This window comes from Poecilia formosa, unplaced genomic scaffold, assembly GCF_000485575.1.
Source record: "Poecilia formosa unplaced genomic scaffold, Poecilia_formosa-5.1.2 Scaffold502, whole genome shotgun sequence".
Classification (NCBI taxonomy): Eukaryota; Metazoa; Chordata; class Actinopteri; order Cyprinodontiformes; family Poeciliidae; genus Poecilia; species Poecilia formosa.
In genome coordinates, this window is record NW_006800441.1 from 112,730 (window position 1) to 119,383 (window position 6,654).

The following is a 6,654-nucleotide window of genomic DNA, read 5'->3' on the forward strand; positions in this document are numbered from 1 at the left end:
ATAGTGCAACCCCCCCCCAAAAAAAAACATGCGTGCCAATGAGGAGAGCGTTGAATTTTTCATAAGTGGGGCTCCGGGCTCGCCGAGTTTAGCGGGCAGCGCTTTCATTCATGAGCAGATGTTCAGCGCAGTTACACTCCACAGTTAATGTGAACTTGCTGGCCTCTCCGCCATTGGCTACAAGGACGTTGGCAGCGATCTGACATATGAGAATTCCTCCCCAGTAAAAGACGCAGGTCAGGGAAAGCGATTGCTCCGGTCTTTTTTAGCCGCTTCTTTATAGTCCAGGAGCTGGATCCTGGGTAAGTGGGGGTGGTGGGAGGGGTTGAGTGTTGACAGCCCATCCGTCTTCAGGTCGACAGTGATGAAACACCCACTATTGTTTGCTTTGGGAATAGTGATGAAATTCTCGCAAAATAAGATAATTTCTACAAGTTTTACACTCACTCTTCTTAACAACCACTCAGCAGGTGAGGTTTCAAAGCACCCAAAGGCTGAAACATCACTCATTGGATTGAAACGAACCTTTTATGGTGAGGAATTATTACCCTTGAAACAGGAAATTCATATAGGAACCTGTGAGGGGAGGAGGGGGGGGGTATTAGCGGTTTGGCCCTGAGCTGAAACCAGCTGGTGCTGTGGTCAGCCTCCCCTGCCTGGCGCCTCAGACATCTGCATGGTCAAACCGGCCAGCCGTGGGTTTTGATGTGGCCCCGCAGATCTTTAATCGTTTCCTCCTGACAGAAGTGAGTGGCCTCACGGCTCCGGAGAGCAGTGTACATGACACCAAGACTTGGGCCAGTCAATCCCAATTTTTTTTGTGTGAAAGTCATCACGGAAAAGTTGCACACGTGGGACTTTAAAGCGAGCAACGACAAGTTCTTGTTTCCTCCGCACATCTAATTTTCACGTTCTAATTGGTCGTTTTCAGGTTGGCTTTTACAAGAGCAAAACTAATTAGTGTTTCTAAATTCAGCAGAAAAAAAGAAAAAAGAGCACCAGCTTACATGATTGTTCTGGTTCCCTCTGTGGTGTCAGGCACTCAACAAGAAAATAAGACTAATCATTTTCTAAATTGCTCGTATATTTAAAGCCGGGAGCCGAGTGGAACTGCCATTCCTCCTGGCATTTTGTTTGGCTGAATTGAGGAGGCAGTGGTTGCCCTTTCCACTGTGTACTCTCTTTGTAATTCATGGGAAGTTTAGACTTGGGAGGCCTGTGGGGACAAAAAAGGAAAAAAAAAACAACAGAAAAAAACAATGCGTTGTGTTTTAGGTGGGGTTATTTCTGTTTTTATTAGGAATGTCCTGCTGACAGGAGCAAACCCGGCCGAGTTTACAGTAGCTGTGACATTGCTGTTACCTTTATTCAAAACACTCCAGCTGCAGCAAGCCCTCAGGAAGCCCCGGCGAAGGCAGGACCACAGAGGCAGGCCAGAGATAGGCGGGGGCGTCAAGCACTGTTTGAATTGGCAGACGTTACCCCCCCCTCAGGGAACTTTTCCCTAGCTTTGCAGAAAGGCCGGTGGCGTCGGCTGTGGCGGGGCAGGCGGTGATTTAGGGGCAGAATGGGCTTTTTCCACCTCTCCTCCCCTTTCAGGAAACACATCTTGCCGTTTATCCCCTGTGTGTTTTCACACGAAGGGACTGAATGACAAAGGTCAGCTTTAAAAGGCTGTGGACTAACATTTGATAACTGTAATGGGACAAATTATTATGCTAATTAATTAGTTAAAAACATGTCTTTAATCTCATTAGCTGACATTTATGTAAAATACTTGTAAGCATAAACACCCTGAGATGAGAGTCTTATATAAGCCTGAGTGAAAATGTACAGTATTTGGAGCTAAAATTATATAACATAGTAATTCACACTGGAGATGCACTGATCCCCAATTTTGCTGCAGATTTTTTTCTAAAGGTTTGTCCAAATTTAACTGATTCCAGGTTCTCTTTAAGAACTATAAATAACTACAAAATACTTTTTTTAACTTTACGGATGAATGGAACATTTCTGTCACTCATCAATGGTTATTGAAATTATGACCAGGCCTCATAATCCGTGATTATTCCCTTCAAAGTTGAGGGAATAATCCTTAACCTGCTGATTTTTTTTTCTTTTGGGTGGGCGGTAGTGTTAAATCTAAGGCATTTTTTGCAATATCGCAAGTAGTTTTCAAGGGAATGCGTGTTGAACACTAAATTACCTCTTTTCTGCTATTTATAATGTAAAACAGATGTCAGGGAAAGGGTGGCTAAAAGTCTCTGCAGACCCCACACATCCTGGACACAAACCATTTAGCACACAGTATGATACCATAAATATTTGCATTAATTCAACCTCGTCTTCTGCTTTTGCAAAAACACTAGATATATAAATATTTACAAGAAATACTTTCCATTTTTAATATATTTATATTTTAAAAATCTGTAAAAGCAAATGCCAATTTCTTGTTAGTTTGCACAAACTTGGTGAATAAAGCAGATCCTGGTCCTAACAGGGTTACCTTAATACACTGTCTATACTCTTTTAAAGATAAACATTTATTATTTTTTGCATTATGTTTTGTTTATTTATTTTTCTGTATGCTGGAAATATTGTTGTTGCTTTTTTTTTCTTTTTAAGCCAGTTGACCTGTAGTTCATAACAGGTGGGGAGGGTGCTTCCCTTTCTGCCCATCTTCTTTCATTTAAAAAGCCTTTAAACCAGAGAAACAGCATGACAATTTTTTCCCTCGATTCTAATATAGATGTAATCTGTTTTTTATTTCCCTCAACAGGTTTAGAAGCCAGTGATTAAGAAAAGCTTGATCTAAGGTTAAGGAGGAGCTGGGGTTTAAAATCAGTTACAGCAATTATCAGTTTCAAGGGGGCTTGGTTCCAGTTGTTGGAGTGTGTTAATTTTTAAATAGTCTTGTTTCTTTATATATATATATATAAAAACAAGAGTATTTTATTTATTTATTATACATGCATAATATATATATATATATATATATATACTTCTTTATTTATTATGCGTGTATCTCCAAATATTTAAAAGGCAGCTAGGGAGTGAATGTTAATTTCAGAGTGACCTGTTTAGTTTTTCTCCTCTGCTTTAACTTAACTCAAGTATGCTATAGGAAAAAGAAAAGACACCGGAGGTGATATGGTAGGCACTTCTGATTGTGGAAAAAAGTATGTGTGTTTTTTTTAACACTTTTGTGAAACTAATTTCCACCTTTTTTTCTCTTTTTCTTCACCCCTCCCCCCATGCCTTCCATCCCTGCCCCATATCCTGCCCTTTGTTCACTTTTGATCTCCTCTCCACTTCTCCATATTCTCGACCAGCGAGGAGACTCCAGGAGTGACATCCTGTGGAGCCTGACAACAAAGTAAGTACCCAAAGTGGAGATGTTGCTCACATTTTTTGAAAAAGAAGTCTACTTTATATTGAAAACCTTCATGGTTTTTAATCGCCACAAGACTGTAGGAAGCTGCTGCTGTAGTAACAGACAGCAGCTGTTTGCTGACATCAGCTATGACTGCTGGAATCCTGCAGACAGTGACGCAGGCCGGTCAGCTGGGAGTTAAAGGTTAACCATGAACCTGACAGACGCAAAAAAGATGCAGAGTGTTGCTCGCTCATGTCTGCATCGCCCCCCCCCCCCCCCCCTTTCCTTGGACTATCGTAGAAATCATCACTCCTTGTGTGGTGTATAAACACGTCAAAAACAAACCGTGACCCCAAGGCAGAGCCTCCACAAAGCAAAACAGTTTCAAAGCCTGGGATGTAGTGTAAACACAGAACATGGCTAACCTTCACGCAGGGAAGACTTCACCTTAAACCTGCTGTTTGTTTTATCGTCCCCTGTTGACCTTGGTCAGGTCGAATTTTCATCTTGCTCGTTTTTTTTGGTCCACATGGTTCTGTGTTGACATTTAGGGTTCCAGGTCGTTGTTTACATGTACAGCACCTCACAGTAGTTTTACCACTTGAACTTCTTCATATTTCTTAATATTAAAAGTTCCTGTGCAGAGAAGTTTGCTTGAATCAGTTTGTAAGTCTGGTTAAATGTGAAAACAGAAAATGTAGAATGGTTTTCAGTTCTTTATTCTATTAGCTAAAAAATTGAAATAAAATCTTATTTTTGAAAACAGAATGCTTTTTACTTGAATTTATGTTAGATTTTTTTTTTATTTCTGTTTTGTTATATATCAAAACTTGGTTTTGTTAAACTTTTTGAGTTACTGAGCGTTCAAAGATCATTGTAGTCTTTGTCCACAATTAAAAAATGCTCTAATTCATTCTGCTTTGGGCTCTAGATCACCTTAGATCAGTTTTTTGAATCTTTTTTGGACGCCAAACATAGATTTCAAACTTATTTTTAGGACTTATGTTGTTCTAACAAATAAATTATTGAACAGTGTTCTTTGCCTCTTTAGTAAATCTGAAGTGAACCTCACCAGGTTTGTTTCATGGTTTGTGAAAAATGTAGCTTTTAAAACCCAACAAGGTAGATGTCTTTTACAGACCCTGATGGATTGTTTGCTTAAACTTTTATGGATTTTGAGTTATCGAACAAAAGGAGTTCAATTCATATGCACCCCAAATTTCAGATTTTTTAAAATTTGTAAAAGAAAATGTGGAAGCTATGGTCACCTCTGTGAAATATGGTGGTGGCAGCAGCATGGTGCAAGGGTACTTTTCTTCAGCAGAGAACATAAAAAACTCTGCTGAAGAAGCTAATGGAAAGATGGAAAATCTTCACTTCACAATTATGCACCACTTTGTGTTGGTCTTATATAAAGTCTCAATGAAACATATTCAGGGTTAAAAAATAACATTCAAAAGTTCAACATTTAAAATACTTTTTGCAAGGCTCAGTATGAGAGTTTACAGACAACAAGCTTTCAATTAGCATCCAAATGATCCATTTTCACCTCCAATATTTACAACAGTTAAACGTTGTATGTGAAAAATAAAGCCGGAATACTTTCTCACATTCTCCCTTCACATTCAATGGAATACTGACTCTTCTTTCATAGAACTGTCTTCATGCTAGCTGTTTCGCACAGCGCCAACAGTCACCGTACACAGACATGAACCTGTATTTTTTTAAATAAAGCCCAGCTGCTGAATGATCAGATAGTCTCTAATTAAAGCCCAAGTGTACACTCTTGTAAAATTCTCTCTGGAATGCTAACAACCTGTGATATTTCCAATGGTTGAACATTACAGCACAGGTTTCAGAGAAGGGAGGGGGAACAGATACAGAGAAAGAGAGGAAGGAGGGGCAGCGGTCATGTGGCAAGCTTACATGCTGTTCACATCTATGTCAGATTGAGGCTAATGAAGGACAGACTGATCCTTGGATTAGAGCCCTACGCAAATGATCCCTCTTTGAATAAATTAGAAGCACCGAGCCCTCCCCTCCACCTCATGCTGCGCCATAAAAGTGTTGACTCGTGGTTGGACGAGCCCCCAATTGTCACAGTGTTTGATACTATGTTCGAGCCTCTTCTTTCTGTTCTTCTACGTCACGTATGTTTTGAGAAGCTGTGATCATTTCCAGGTCGATACATCTTCAGGAGCAAAGTTTGATGGCAAGTGGAAAGTATTGAGTGTTGAGTCATTTAACAATGTAAATGAGCCCTCTGAAAAAAAATTTCCCCCACCCTCTGAAGAGGGATGGCATTTGCATATTGCACTTTTTTTTCTTTTTTGATCAAAACAGTATGGTAATCCAAAAATATTTAAATATCATTTGTGAATTCTAGTTAGAAATAAGCAAAACAAAAACAAAAAAAAAAATCCCTCTGAACTTTTTCCAAGTAATTTACAGTTAGAGCAGCTCAGCACATAGAAATGAATCCTAAACTCGTAATTACATGGCACTTTTGAATATTTATTGCCCAGACAAGGACACAGAGATGTAACCTCCTGACTTACCGCTCAATTCCCGCTAATAAATTCCTTTCTGCTTCTTTAGTGGTGGGGCTACTTTCACCGGCTGAAATACTGTCATTTGATTTTTGCTGATATAGTGTATGTACTTCATAGGTGGATGGACTGGATGTTTTCCAATTAGCCTTGGTCGTTGCCAGTGTTTTTAAGTTGACTGAAGAAATCTTGCTTAGTCTATAGCCTTAATTTTTTTTAGGTTTTAAGAATTTTTTTTTTATTTTTCATCGTACTTAAAAAATCCATAAAGAGCACACTGTGAAGAATGTTGATGCAGATTTGATTTACAGCAGTAGCAAATCAGAGAGAAGTAATTGATCTTCTGTAGGTAATGTAAAGGAAAAGAGAAACCTTTTAGTGGAACCTAGATTCATACTGTTTTTTGCTTTTTTCCACTTTCAGCCTTTTATGTGTTTTAAGACACAGCAGATAAGACCATAATTGGAAGAAAAACAGAAATTCTTGTTTTTATAAAATATGAGGAGAGACTTGCTGTTTTCTCCAGTTATGTACTTTATCTCTCAAAGACAACATAGTTAAGAAAAACTATGTTGATACTAAACGATAATTTTGTAATTCCTTCAATTTTGGTAGAATTATCCAAACACATAGCGCCATTTTATAGCATAATCAAGTAACCACGTATAGTGTAAGTAACTTCATATATATACATATATATATATATATATATATATATATATATATATA